Source organism: Panthera uncia, chromosome B4, assembly GCF_023721935.1.
Source record: "Panthera uncia isolate 11264 chromosome B4, Puncia_PCG_1.0, whole genome shotgun sequence".
NCBI lineage: Eukaryota > Metazoa > Chordata > Mammalia > Carnivora > Felidae > Panthera > Panthera uncia.
Genome location: NC_064809.1, coordinates 777,979 through 791,474, shown reverse-complemented (window position 1 = coordinate 791,474; position 13,496 = coordinate 777,979). Strand labels below are relative to the sequence as shown.

Below are 13,496 nucleotides of genomic sequence, written 5' to 3'. Positions count from 1 at the left end.
GACGGTGTAGACGAGTGACCAGCTGGGTGTCTGAGGGTGGACGGTGTGTACAGGGGGGGCAGTGTAGACATGTGACTACCCAGGTGTCTTAAGAGAGACTTGTGGGTGACCTGAAACCACCCAGATGTGAGGCGGCCGGTCTGTCCATAGGGTCCTGGCCACCAGGATCCTGTACCTGGAGAACCGCATCCCGGTGTCCCCACCTGTCCTGGGAGCAGGGTCTGGCTGTTCCGTGTGCTGTCCCGGCAGCCTCTGTGGGCAGCGTGTGCGGGTTCCACCCAAAGCTGCCCAGACCAAAGCGGGGGGCGGGGGGGGGGCGTTTGGTGGCTTTTACAGAGCGCAGGGGTCATGAGTGCGGGTGGAGGGGCCGCTGGGCAGATCGGGTCTCAGTGTTGGCAGGTCACGGTGACCTCTGCGCTCCGGGAGCCTCCACCGTCCCTTCCGAGGCTTCCCCCCCCCCCCCCCCCCCCCCCCCCCGGCCCCCCCGCCCCCCCCGCCCCCGTCGGGGCTCCACATGCTGGAGACACACATAGTCCCTGGGGCTGAGCGGGCGGTGCCGAGCTCAAGGTGTCCCCAGGGTGCCCCCGAGGGGTCCACGCCCCCCATCAGGGCCCACCTCCTCATGCGGGGCAGAGGACCGTGGGCACCCACGTTACGGCCGGGTGCTAGCACAATGTCAGAGCCGCCTGGGTAGTTCTCACCTCGCTGGCCAGAGTTGGCGGCCGCCTCCGTTCTGGAGCAGCGACTGTCACACCAGCGGGCCTCCCCCCAGGCTCTGGAGAGGGCCTGCGGGGTGGCCCTGGACGCACGGGGACGCTCCTAGGGAGACGGCCGCTGGGACCCTGGGGACACGTGTCCGGACCCCTCACACCTCACGTTCCACACGCCCCACCCCTGTCCCCGAAGCCCCGGCCGGCCACCGCCGTGGCTGTGAACCCCACGCGGCGCCACCGGCCGGCTCACGCCCTCGAGGTGCTTCCGCGGCTGCCCTGGCCCACGGTCCACTCCTCGGCCCGCGGCCGGCCCACGTCGGGGAGGCTCATCGCCCCCAGGCGTCACCAGGGTCCCCTCTCCGGCCCCGGGGCCCACCTCCCCCGGATTCACGCGCGAGGCCTACCTGCCGGCTTCTGCTCTGCGTCGCTGGGAGTCGCGTGTGGCTCCAGCCCCGGGCGGCGTTGCTGCCCTTGAGGCCCCGGTCGCCGCCCGACAGGCCCGCCGTCGATGGCCTGGCCTCGAGGGCGCGGCGCTGGGGCGGCTCGGGGTTCCCCCTTGCCTAACGCTGTCTGCCCGGCGCCGGGACTGTGCAGAGCGTGCTGGGCGGTACGTCCCGCAAACACGCTGAGCGAGGCAGTTCACGTTTTCAGGAGCCGCGCTTTGCCGCCTCGCGAGAAGTGGAGCGGGGCTGGCGGGGCAGAGGCTGGGAGAACCGTGGCTTGAGCGCCGGGGCTGCGGGGGGTGAGGGAGCCCAGCTCACAGGGTGCGGACGGGGGGGAGGGGGGGGAGGGGGGCGCTACAGGCCTGCGGGAGGTGAGCGAGCCGTCCTGGAGCCCCTGTGTGGCGACAGCCGGTCTAGGAGGGTCCAGGCCGCAGCGCTGGTGGGGTCTCAGGGTACAGGGTGGCCCCGCTTCCTCCAGGAGGCCGCCAGGCTGACAGCGTGAGAAGCATCGCGAGGGCGAAGGGGTTGGTGGGCTGTGGTGGGCCGGCCCTTCCCCTGCCCCCTCCCCCTTGGATCCCTTCTCCACTGTCTGTGGGCGGCGGTCTTGTGTTCCCTGGCTGTCCGTCCTGCGGTCTGGCAGGGGGGACACACACCCGACCACGAGCCCCGACAGGCTGGGCTGGAGGCCCGCGGCCACAGGGCTGTCCATCCTGATTCTCCCGATGGGACACACAAGCCGGGGCTGCAGCGGCGTCACAGGGGAGGCCTGTCCTCCGCCTCAGCGCCGGCCTGTGTGCGGTGGGGACCGAGGGGGTCCGGGGCTTCTCTCCGCATCCTTGGCCCTTTTTCAGCAAGCCCACCAACGCCCCTGTGGGCCCAGCTGGGTGCTGTCCAGCGGAAATGCAGCGTGAGCCCGTGTGCCATTGTGAGCGTCCTGGTAGCCAGGTAAAAGCATGAAAGGAAACAGGTGCAACTAACTTGGATGCATTTTAGTTCAGGCCGCCCGCTCAGGTCCGCCTTCTTCCCTGCGAGGTGCCAGGGCTTCTTCTCAGAGCTCCAGGCCCACAGCTTGCGGGCACACCGAGGTAGGGGTCCTGGCATCGCTGTCCCCACCTCTGTATTTGGAGACGTCTAAGCTGACTCGCTCACTCTGTGGAACTGAACCAGAGAGAGCCCGTTATGCCAGCAGGAGGGTTTGCTTTGACGCCCCTACTGGCTGGACCCCTGGGCTCCCTGTGGCCTTCATTTCCAAGGGTCCACACTCCTGCCTGTCCTTGTCCCCGTGTAGACTTGGCTTGTTCACAGGCAGATGGAGGCCAGCCAGCCTCCAGGACGGCAGCACGGCGATCAGTGCAGACCTGCATCCTCAGGGCCTCGAGGGTCCTCCCCCCCCCCCGCTGCCCCCCCCCCCCCAGTGCCTACCTACTGACTGTTTTTGATTCTCTCTCCCTCTGCCCCTCCCCCCCACAACTCTCTCTCTAAAACAAAAACAAAAACAAAAGATTAAAAATATTCAAACACACAGTTTAAAGCCCAGAAACCCTGGGTTGCACGGCTCCCCCTGCCTCAGGCTCATTCACTTTCAGGGAGAACCACAGACAGTGGGGCCACGTGGGAGCACTGGAGGGAAATACACGTATCATGTCCACCCCGTGAGTCCTGAGACGTGGCATGGGCTGTCATCATACAGCGGCCCCCATTCGCCCGCCAGAGCAACCTGGAGCCTGGGCCCTGGGCAGCTCTCTGCAGCTATAAACACGGAAGTTTAAACTTTTGGGTTTTTTTTTAATGTTTATTTTTGATAGAACACAGTGGGGAGAAGAAGAGGGAAAGGGAGACACAGAATCTGAAGCAGGCTCCTGGGTTCCAGCTGTCAGCACAGAGCCCGATGTGGGGCTCGAACCCACAGACCATGAGATCGTGACCTGAGCTGAAGTCGGTCGCCCAACTGACTGAGCCACCCAGGCTCCCCGAAAGTTTAAACTTTTAAATTAATTGTTAAGTATCTAGAACACATTTCTGTTTTTTCTACACGTCAGGCAGTGGGTGGGCATGCCCCAACCTGCCAGTCTGGGGCCCCGCCTGCCCGAGGACCACACGTGTTCCCGCTTTCTGAATAGGGTCGTGCAGTGAGGGCGGCGTCCTGGGGTTCTGGCCGGGACCGTCCAATGTCAGCCTCAGCGGAATCAGGAACTCGGGGAAACAAAGCTGCAGGAAACGTGGAGGTTTAGGCACGTTGTTCAGCACGGTATCGTCCACAGGAGGTGTGACCCAGCAAACCTGCCTGCGCACACGTGCACGTACACAGCGATACACAGGATCATCTAATTCTGAGTCTGAGCGCAGCAAGGTTGACAGGAATCAGCTGGGGTTACTTTGGAGCCGGGCTGCACGAGGGAGCCTCCTGAATCCGTCCAGGTGGGGCCTCCGGGACCTCCTCTCTGGCTGCTCTCGTGACCTGCTGAGCTCAGTCCTGGCCACACCCTTATCCCACCGTGAGACCCTCACGAGTCCGCGTCCAGTCCTCCTCAGAGCAGGGTCCCCAGGAACTTGTCAAAATGCAGGTTCTCAGGCTTTCCAAGGCCAGCTGGGTAGGGCCTGGGGGTGGGCCCAGTGACCTGTGCCTCCAGCAATCACACTGAAGGTCAACAGGACAAACGCTCTTCGCCGATGGATCCAAGGGCTAATCCCTCTTGGCAGCGATTCCGAGCCTCGCTGAGAAGTGCACATCTTCTGAGACCCCCAGGGATCCTGGCTCCCAGGGCCCACGAGAGCCGTGTCTGGTGCCAGATGATGCAGACGCCGTTGCTGGTGAGGAAGGAGCCATCTTGGAGCAAATGTTACTTTCGAGGGCTTCTGACAATGTACCCCGAATGGGCACAGGATGGCTGTGGAGCACTCTCCACGGTGGGCTGGCCTCAGGGCAGCCCAGGCCCCCAAATCCTGGTCTCCCCAGAAGGGAGGGGCCCAGTGAGTCAGCCTGGAGAAGAGAAAGTTGAGGAAAGTGAGGGGAGCTGGCATCATATTTGAGATTGCCGTGTGAGGCACGGGGGCGAGCTCTGTGTTGCAGCGAGAGCCGGTGGTGCTCACGGTAAGAAGGAGCCTGCACCCTGGCTGCAGCCGCCCCCTACTAACTCACGTCTGCGATGCCGTTAGTTTCCTGGAGCCCTTATCTTTCTTAAAAAAATTTTTTTTAAATGTTTATTTACTTTTGAGAGAGAGACAGAGTGCAAGTGGGGGAGAGGCAGACAGAGAGGGAGACACAGAATCTGAAGCCGGCTCCAGGCTCTGAGCTGTCAGCACGGAGCCTGACGCGGGGCGGCTCGAACTCAAGAACTGTGAGATCATGTCCTGAGCTGAAGTCGGTAGCTTAAACAACTGAGCCCCCCAGGCGACCCGCCCTAACATTTCTTAAGGTGGAGCTAAGTCATTCTGCGAAGTAACTGACCTAAAACGTTGTATCAGTTAGTGTACAACATAATGATTTGAAATATGTGAAATAACCACCGCTAAGTTTATTTACCATCCCTCACTGGACACACGGTGACCATTTGTTTTTGTGATGACATTTAAGGTCTATTCTCTTAGCAGCTTTCAAATATACAATACGGTGTTATCACCTGCAGTCACCATGGCATCCCTAGGACTTATTTCTCTCATAACTGGAAGTTTTGTACCATCTGATGGTCTTCACCCATTTTGCCTACTCCCCACCCCTGTCTCTTGTAACCACCAATCTGTTCTCAGTATCTATGAGTTTATTTTACTTTATTTTTTTAGATTCCACAGATAAGTGAGATCATGCAGTATTTGTCTTTGTCTGACTTATTTCGCTTAGCGTAATACCTTCAAGGTCCCCTCCATGTTGTTGCAAATGGCAAGATGTCATTCTTTTTAGGTTTGTATGTGTATATACACACTGCATCTTCTTTATCCATTCTTCTGTCAGCGGGCACTTGGGCTGCTTCCATATCTTGGCTACTGTAAATAATAGTGCAGTGAACAGAGGAGTCAGGCATCTTTTTGAGTTACTGTTACTGTTTTCTTCAAATAAATACCCCGTAGTGCAATTGCTGGGTTGTAGGGTAGTTCTATTTTTAATATTCTGAGGAACCTCCACGCTGTTTCCCAGAGTGGCTGCACCAGTTTGCATTCCCACCAGCAGGGCAAGAGGGTTCTCCTTTCTCCACATCCTCACCAACACCTGTTGTTTCTTGTGCTGTTGAGTTTAGCCATTCTGACAGGTGTGAAGTGGTACCTCCTTGTGGTTTTGATTTATACGTCCCTCATGATCAGTGATGTTGAGCATCTTTTCATGTGCTTGTTGGCATCTGGATGTCTTCTTTAGAAAATGTGTTTAGTTCCTCTGTCCATGTTTTAATCGAATTTTTGTTTCCTCGCTATTAGGTTTTATAAGTTCTTTACACATTTTGGATGTCAGCCCCTTATTGGACACATGATTTACAAGTATTTTTTCCCCCCATTTTGTAGGTTGATGGTTGATGGTTTCCTCTGCTCGGCGGAAGCTTTTTAGTTTGACGTGGTCCCCTTGTTTATTTTGTTGTCGTTTTTGCTGTTAGTGTCAAATCCAGAAAATCCAAGATAACAATGTCAAGGAGCTTACCACCTATGTTTTCTTTTAGGAGTTTTATGGTTTCAGGTATTACCTTCAAGTCTTTGATCAATTTCAAGTGAATTTTTGTGTATGGGGGAAGATAGGGGTCTTAGGTTCATTCTTTTCCATGCAGTTGTCCAATTTCCCAGCACCATTTACTGAAGAGACTGACCTTTCCCCCATCGTGTGTTCTTGCCTCCTTTGTCGTGAATTCACTGTATATGTGTGAGTTTATTTCTGGGGTCTCTATTCTATTCCATTGATCTATGTGTCTACTTTTATGCCAGTACCATACTATTTTCATTACTGTAGCTTTGTAATACAGATTGAAATTGGGAATGTGATGCCTCCAGCTTGCTTCTTCTTCCTCAAGATTACTTTGGCTATTTAGGGCCTTAAGTGGTTCCATACAAATTTTAGGACGGTCTGTTTTATTTCTGTGAAGAACGCCCTTTGAATTTTGATAGGGATTGCATCAAATCTGTAGACTGCTTTAGATAATATGGACATTTTAACAATATTAATTCTTTCAATGCATAAATGTGGTATAGCTTTTCATTTGTGTCTTCAATTTTTTTTTTATCAATGTCTTATCGCTTTTCACGTACAGATATCTCACCTCCTTGGTTAAATTTATTCCTGAGTATCTTATTGTTTTTCATGCAATTGTAAATGACAGTTAATTTTTCTTCCGATTGTTTATCATATCAGTATATGGAAACAACAGATTTGTGTGTATTGATTTTGTAACCTGCAACACCACTGAATTTGTTGATTAGGTCTAACGGTTTTGGGGTGGGCGTCTTCAGGGTATCCTATAGAAGTATCATGTCATTTGCAAACAGTGACAGTTTTACTTCTTCCTTTCCAATTTTGATGCCTTGTGTGTTTCATATGGCCTGATTACTGTGGCTAGGACTTCCAGTAGTGCATTGGACAGGAGTGTTGAGACCAGATATCCCGGTCTTATTCCTGATCTTCGAGGAAGAGCTCTCAGCTTTTCACAGCTGAGTGTGACATTAGCTGTGGCTTTCTCATACATGGCCTTTATTATGCTGTGTGTCCCCTCTATTCTCACTTTGTTGAAAATTTTTATCATGCACGGATGTTGAGTTTCATCAAATGCTTTTTCTGCAACATGTATTGAGATGATGATGTGATTTTTAACCTTCATTTAGTTAATGTATCATGTTGATTTGCAGATGTTGAACTATCCATGCATTCCAGGGATAATCCCACTTGATCATGGTGTGTGATCCTTTGAAAGTGTTGCTCAATTTTGTTTGCTGACCATTTGAGGATTTTTTTAAATCTATGTTCAGAAACCCTGGCCTGTGGGATTCTTTTCTTCTCGCGTCCTTGTCTGGCTTTGGTATGAGGGTAATGCTGGACTCAGAATGGATTTTTAAGTGTTCCCCCCACCCCTTCTTCTATTTTTTGGAAGATTTTGAGAAAGATTGGTGTTAATCCCTCCTTTGATGTTCGGTGGAATTCCCCGGTGAGGCCATCTGGTTCTGGACTTTTGTCTGCTGGAGGTTTTTGATCCCTGAGCCAATCTCCTTACTAGTAACTGGTATTCAGAGCGTCTATTTCCTCACGCCTCAGTCTTCTAAGTGATTTTCAAGTGTGCTGACAGGTTCTAAGCTTATCTGGATTCTCTGAAGCCAGTGGCCTGGACTGCTCCATGGACTTCTGAGTCAGTCCCTCTGGCTGTTATATCGCTGAGGCTGGAAGGAGGTGCAGAGGTGGACGCAGTCTCTTCTGGGGGACCGAGCGGGCTGCTGAGGGGTGGGGGGCAGGCAGCCATGTTTGAGCGTCAGCAAAGGAAAGGGGAGCATCCAATGGAGGGGAAGCTCCACCCAGTAGGGCCAGCCAGGGTCGCTTCCCCCACAGGGGCTCAGCTCCACTTGGCCCCCAGCACATGTACTCAGCGATTGCCCTGGTCCGGTCCCGGCCTGAGTGACAGTGCCCCCTCCCCGCCCCTCCTCTCAGGACGTCAGCTCCTGCTGGGCCAGGTCAGTCTTCACTCCAAAACAGGAAAGGGGTTTGGCCTCAAGTGGGCGTCTGCACTCTGTCACCAGAGGGCGCCAGAGGGCGGTGGAAAGACTTGAAGGCTGCAGGTTTTGTAGCACGGCCTCCAACGTCCTGGGAACAGAATCAAGTCTCAGCTTTATCCTTGTGGGCCCCTGGGCCCCATCAGTCCCTCAGGGCCTTCGTGCCCGGGGCCATGGCCTGCTCAGGCCGCTCTGCTAGTTTGGAAATCAGCTTCCGGGTAATGTGGATCCTGGCCGGGCAGCTATGGGCAGCAGTGGCCTGGACACCGAGGAGGGCTGGCCAGCCTGTGCTCACCAAACACAGCCTGCCCGAAATGCTGGTGGCACGTTTTGTTTTTTGTTTTTTTCAATATATGAAGTTTATTGTCAAATTGGTTTCCATACAACACCCAGTGCTCATCCCAAAAGGTGCCCTCCTCAATACCCATCAGCCACCCTCCCCTCCCTCCCACCCCCCATCAACCCTCAGTTTGTTCTCAGTTTTTAAGAGTCTCTTATGCTTTGGCTCTCTTCCACTCTAACCTCTTTTTTTTTATTTTCCTTCCCCTCTCCCATGGGTTGGTGGCACGTTTTTGTTTCAATTTCTCCGGTCCTCTTTCCCTGTAACCGGTGAGGGGGGGCTCAGCCACAGATGGCCCCTGCCCCCACAGGGCCTCCTTGGTGTCTTCCTGCGCAGGCCCCGGGGCTCGGTCTCTGGGTCCCCAACCCTCGGCCCAGTGGGCCCCCAGAGGCCGTGGGTGCTGTTCTGGGCCTGCAGCTCGAGGAGGTAGATGGAGCCACATGTGGGAGTGTCCGTGGTCCAGGAAGAGTGGGGGTGGCCACGCCAGAGGACCCACAGATCAGGGTCAGTCTCTGCTTGAAGGGTGAGGCATGGTGGCAGCAGGGTACCCATCGACCGACCCGGAGAGTCTGGGGACCTGGTAGCCTCCCTTTGTGTCACCTGCGTGTCCCTTTAGTGAACCCGCGGCTGCCAGCACAGCCCTGCCTGCCCCTGGCTCTGTGGACGCCCAGCCACCTGCTCAGTGTTCCCTCCGGGACACAGTTTCTCAAATGTTCCAAATCTCCAAGTCCTTCTCCCTCAACAATTCCTCCACTTTGTGTCTCCCCTCTCTCGTTCTACACAACATCCAGCTTCATCTCTGGCTTCCCTCCTCGATCCCCCCCCACCCAGGCCACACCCTGGGTGGGGGGCTTCTCTCCAGCTGTCACTTCCCCGGCCCCCCTAGAACACACGCAGAGGTGTGGTTTCCCTGAAGCTCCCAGCCCCACAGGTACCCGCACGTGCTCGGTGCTCGCACGGGAGGGCAGCCAGCAGAGCCCACACACTTCTCAGGACCGGAGGTGGGACCTGAGGCGAGGGGCAGGGCCAGGTCCCGGAAGTGAGTGCTGTCACTTGGGACAGTGCCTTCTCCCCGCCTCCCCTGTGCCCGGGGGTGGGGGTGGGGCGGAGCTCTGTGTGTCTGTCTTCTCACGAGGACGCGGGTCCCCCCATTGGCTCCCTTAGCCCCAGTTACCTCCACAGACGCTCCCTGCTGCATCATCTCTAGATGTGGCTGTGGGGACCGTATTCACTCAACCGCGGTGGAAATAGGAAGGCGCTGACTGGGTGGAGGGAGACGTAGGGAGGCAGGGTCGGCGGCGGAGGGAAGAGTGTCCAGGAGAAACGGGGAGCCCTGCCGGCTGGCGGGTCCTCTGCTGGGTCCTCTGAGGGGATCTGGACTTTGTCCCGGGGCTGAGTTTCCAGATGCAGCTGGATGTCACTGGCTTACACTTAGGAGGCCACTGCCACTTGGATGGACGGATGGTGAAAGAGGCTGGGAAAAGGGAGGAAGTCAGGAAGGCAGTGTGTGGGGGGCTGGATTTGGTGCAGAGAGGGCATGGGGGCCACCAGGGGAGCTGTGAGCCGCGGGTGGAGAGTGGGGGTCTGCGAAGCATGGGGAAGGGCGGGAGCACACCCGCACTCGGGACAGGTCCGCTGGGTCCGCAGGAGGACACGAGGTCCCAACAGAGCATGACAGAGCAGGGCCAACGGGAAGTGTCGGTACGGGTCTGTGCACGCCCATCTCCACTGCAGATGGCAGGGCCCTTCGGAGCACACACGCGGGGTCACCTTCCAGTGGGTCAGCATGGGGAACACCCCCCCTCCTCCAGGTCCTGGGCCAGTCTCCAGGGAGTGGAGCCCTGTGTCCTTTCTTGGGGTGTGGGGGGCATGGGGAACCACCCCCCCGTCCTCCTGATCTGGGGCCAGACCCCCCCAGGGGAGCGTAGCCCTGTGTCCCTGGCACGGGGGACCTGGGGAACCACACCTTGGCTCCCTCATCCTGGGCCAGGCTCCAGAGACACGGAAGCTGAGCCTGGACCAGCCCAGGCTGGGTGCAGGTGATGGGCCAGAGGGACGAGTGTGGTGTGAACAGATCCTGCACGGGACAAGAGTCACCGAGCTCACGGAAAAAAAGGCCGGCCTCTTTCTTGCTGTCCAAACTCATTCCTGATGGGACCAACACCCGCAGGACCAGGAGGACTTGGCAAAAGCTGAGTCTGTGGTTAGGATCAGGGATGGACCCTGACCTGTGCGTCTCGCTGAGCACCAGGTGGTACTCTGGGGTCCTCGGAGCCGTGCACATTTCTTGCCTATAAAAATAAAATCAATTGCATTCCGCTTCACTTTTAAAAAGGAAGAATCTGAGAAATGTTATCCAGTCGCACGAACGGAGTTACTCCTCTGCTGGCTCTCACCCTCCTGCCCTCCTTTGTGTGTCCTTGCTGCCTCCAGCCAACCTCACTGACCAGATGTCACCAGGCCCAGAGCCCAGCTCTCCCCACCCGCCCACATCCCCAGCTCCTCCACCGTCTCCATCACAAAGGAAGCCCAGGCATCGAATCTGGTCGAGGCCGAGGGGTCTCGCCCTGCTTCAGGGTCCTCGTCTGTGGGGCAGTATGAGCGTCCGCCCCAAATACCGCCGCGGCTCCTTAACCACTGCAAGCTGCCGCCCGCGCCGTGCCTTCTAGGGTCAGAGCGTGCTCCTCCGTGGCCGAAGCCCCCAGCCCGGGCCCCGCACCTTTCTGCTTCAGTTGTGACACAGCGTCTGCTCCCCCGCCCCCTTGAAAGGAAGCAGGCACGCGCCTCACCGCGACCTTCATCTGAAGGGCCATGTGTCACCCAAGGGCGAACACTGAAAAGCTGGTTCCTGATCCTCCGCGTTCTCTCTTCCCGACTGGACCTGCGGCCTGCCTGAGACCAGGCGCCAGGTATGAGGCCCGTGGGGGTCGGAGGCCACCGCAGGCGACTTGTGTGAGCCTCCGGGTTTGGGCGTGTGTGTTACACAGCACAGCCAGTCGGTCCTGACAGCACACAGAGGCGGTCTCCCCGAGGTGTCTCTGACCTGGAGCCCTCCTGCCCCCTTCGAGGTGATGCTCCTGGCAGGAAGGAGGGAGGGGAGGGCCGGGAAGGACAGCACAGACGTCCATTGTTGTGGGGTGGGGGCGGGGCAGGACTGCAAGGCTGGTGACGGCTTGGCTCCTGGGAGCCTTCCGGACACCGGGCTCCCGGTGTCCAGACTGGCCAGGTCTGACCGCGCAGGAATGCGGCCAGTTTGTTTGTAGCTCTGGGTTTGTGGCCCCGCAAGACCGCAGAAGCCGGCGGGAAGCAGGCTGCCCCGGGAGTGTGCGCGGCCCCCTGCAGCTGCCCCTCGGCTCCGTGCGCTCCTGCCGTCAGGTGCGGTTCTGGAGGCCACGCCCCCCCCAGCCACCGGCTTTCCCGCGCCCACAGCGCCTCGTCCCCACTTACCCGGCTGTAGATGACGTTTGCCAGCTATCGCCGGGTGCTCAGTGGGGCTAGCAGCTGGGTAAATCCCACAGAATGAGGAGAAAAGGGATCAGCAACGAATTATAAAAACAACCTCTTCCGTGAGTTGCTCTTGTTCAACTGTGCGCATCAGCTCTGGGCGGGGAAAACCTCCGAGTTCCGTGAACCGAACCAGCCCCTGCAGTCCCGAAGTGGAAAGGAACACAGTTTACCCCGTGCAGAGCTTGCGGGCAGAGCGAGGCCGCACATGCGCGCTTCCTGCGGTCCTGCCGGAAACTCTGCGCCGGGAGGAAGGCGCGCGAGCGAGCCCACGCGCGGCCGGAGGGAGCGGCGCACGCGCGAGCGAGCCCACGCGCGGCCCGAGGCAGCGGCGCATGCGCCCGCGTGCAGGCGGCGCGGCGTCCACCGCGGCCCGAGAGCCCCGGCCCGGCAACGCGGGCCGCTGGTGATTCGGCCCCTTCGCCCCGCTCCGCCCCGCCCCTGGCCTGGGAGGCGCCGTGTCCCGGTGACGCGCCGTGTCCCGGTGACGCGCACCCCTGCAGGCGGGGCTCTGCCGGCCGGGGTCAGAGGTGCGGCGGCAGGTGCTCCTCGCCCGCCAGCGTTCCTGCACAGACGCGCGTGGCTCCCGAATCTCTAAGCGCCTCTCGGCGTCGAGGACACACTCCGTGATTCCGGAGCCCTGGATCTGCCCCGGCGTGGGGGGGGCGGGCGTGGCTGCTGCCCCCTGGGTGGGGGGCAGTTATGCAGGGGAGGGGGGAGGGGCGGGGAGAGCAGTCCCCCCCACCCCCCAACCGCTTCCTGCGGAAGCGTCCACACTGGCGTGGAGGCGAGTCCTCCGCCGGCAGCGCCCTCCTGCGGGAGGATCCCGGTCTGCGGAGGCAGCGCTGCCGCTGGAAACGGAATGCGAGGCGCACAAGTAATTTTAAATTTACTACTAGTCACGTTATAAAAGTAAACCAAAGAAGCAGGCTGAGTTAATTTTAATATAGCTTATTTACTCAACACATCCAAAATATTGCCATTTCAAGAGATGATGGATATCAAAGCTTACCGATGGATGCCCCATGTTGCTGCAGACGCGCCGGAGGCGCCGGGGCGCAGAGGGGCGGCTGCCGGCCAGGACCGCCCAGCTCCCAGGGGCTCCCCGCGCACCCCTGAGTGGACCACCGGAGCCGAGTCCTTTCCGCCGACACAGGGACAGCGAAGCTCCAGGGTTGAGCACCAGCCCACCTCCTTCGGGAGAAGCCCGAGGGCAGTGGCCGGCTCTGGGGGCACGGGTGTGTTGTCCCGCTCCCGCCCGCCTGGGGAGCCCCGGTGATGCAAGTTCCACTTCTGCTTTGTCATTTAAAAGCGGTGTGACCTTGGGCATGTCACCTAACCTCTCTGAGCCTCTGTTAACTCATGATAAATGGAGGAAGTAAAACCTACCTGCTGGGTGTTTTGAAAGGAAATCATGCATGAAAATGCTAAGACCAGGACCTAGGAGGACCCTGTGTGCGGTGAGAGCAAGGCTCCCTTGCCTCGGTTCTGGGAGCTCAGAACCACGAGGGGCTGACCTGGCCTCCCAGGACTACCCAGCCCGGAGCCCGGCCACCCTCTCTGCCCCATGTGCCATCGGGCTCAGCCAGTCCCCAAGGGTCTGTCATCCCCCAGATCCACACAGGGACCAATGCTGAGAGCCCACCAAACACACCCCTTCTTCTCTGAGAATTCCCTGTCCTTCCCACCTCTCCGGCTGTGCCCCAGTGGCCACCTCTGGTTATGTGTCACCTGAGGCAGAGGACAAAGAGAGGCAGGGAGACAGAAGAAACAGAGAGACCTGGGAAAGGCCGGGCAAGGGTCTGGCCCGGGTTCCGGATGGTCCGT

The 13,496-nt window shown here is 58.2% G+C and overlaps 1 long non-coding RNA gene across 2 annotated transcripts; it reads right to left on the bottom strand.

Moving 5' to 3' along the window:
• Window positions 1–1,564: 1,564 nt before the first annotated feature.
• Window positions 1,565–12,106, bottom strand: LOC125919953 (uncharacterized). Of its 2 annotated transcripts, XR_007456888.1 has the most exons (4): window positions 11,613–12,106; window positions 10,132–10,456; window positions 9,340–9,639; window positions 1,565–2,314 (listed from the first exon to the last, which is right to left on the bottom strand). It is a non-coding gene; the product is annotated as an uncharacterized LOC125919953 (long non-coding RNA). The 2 variants fall into 2 exon arrangements; XR_007456887.1 differs by lacking the exon at window positions 11,613–12,106 and having other exon boundaries at window positions 10,132–11,595.
• Window positions 12,107–13,496: the final 1,390 nt, after the last annotated feature.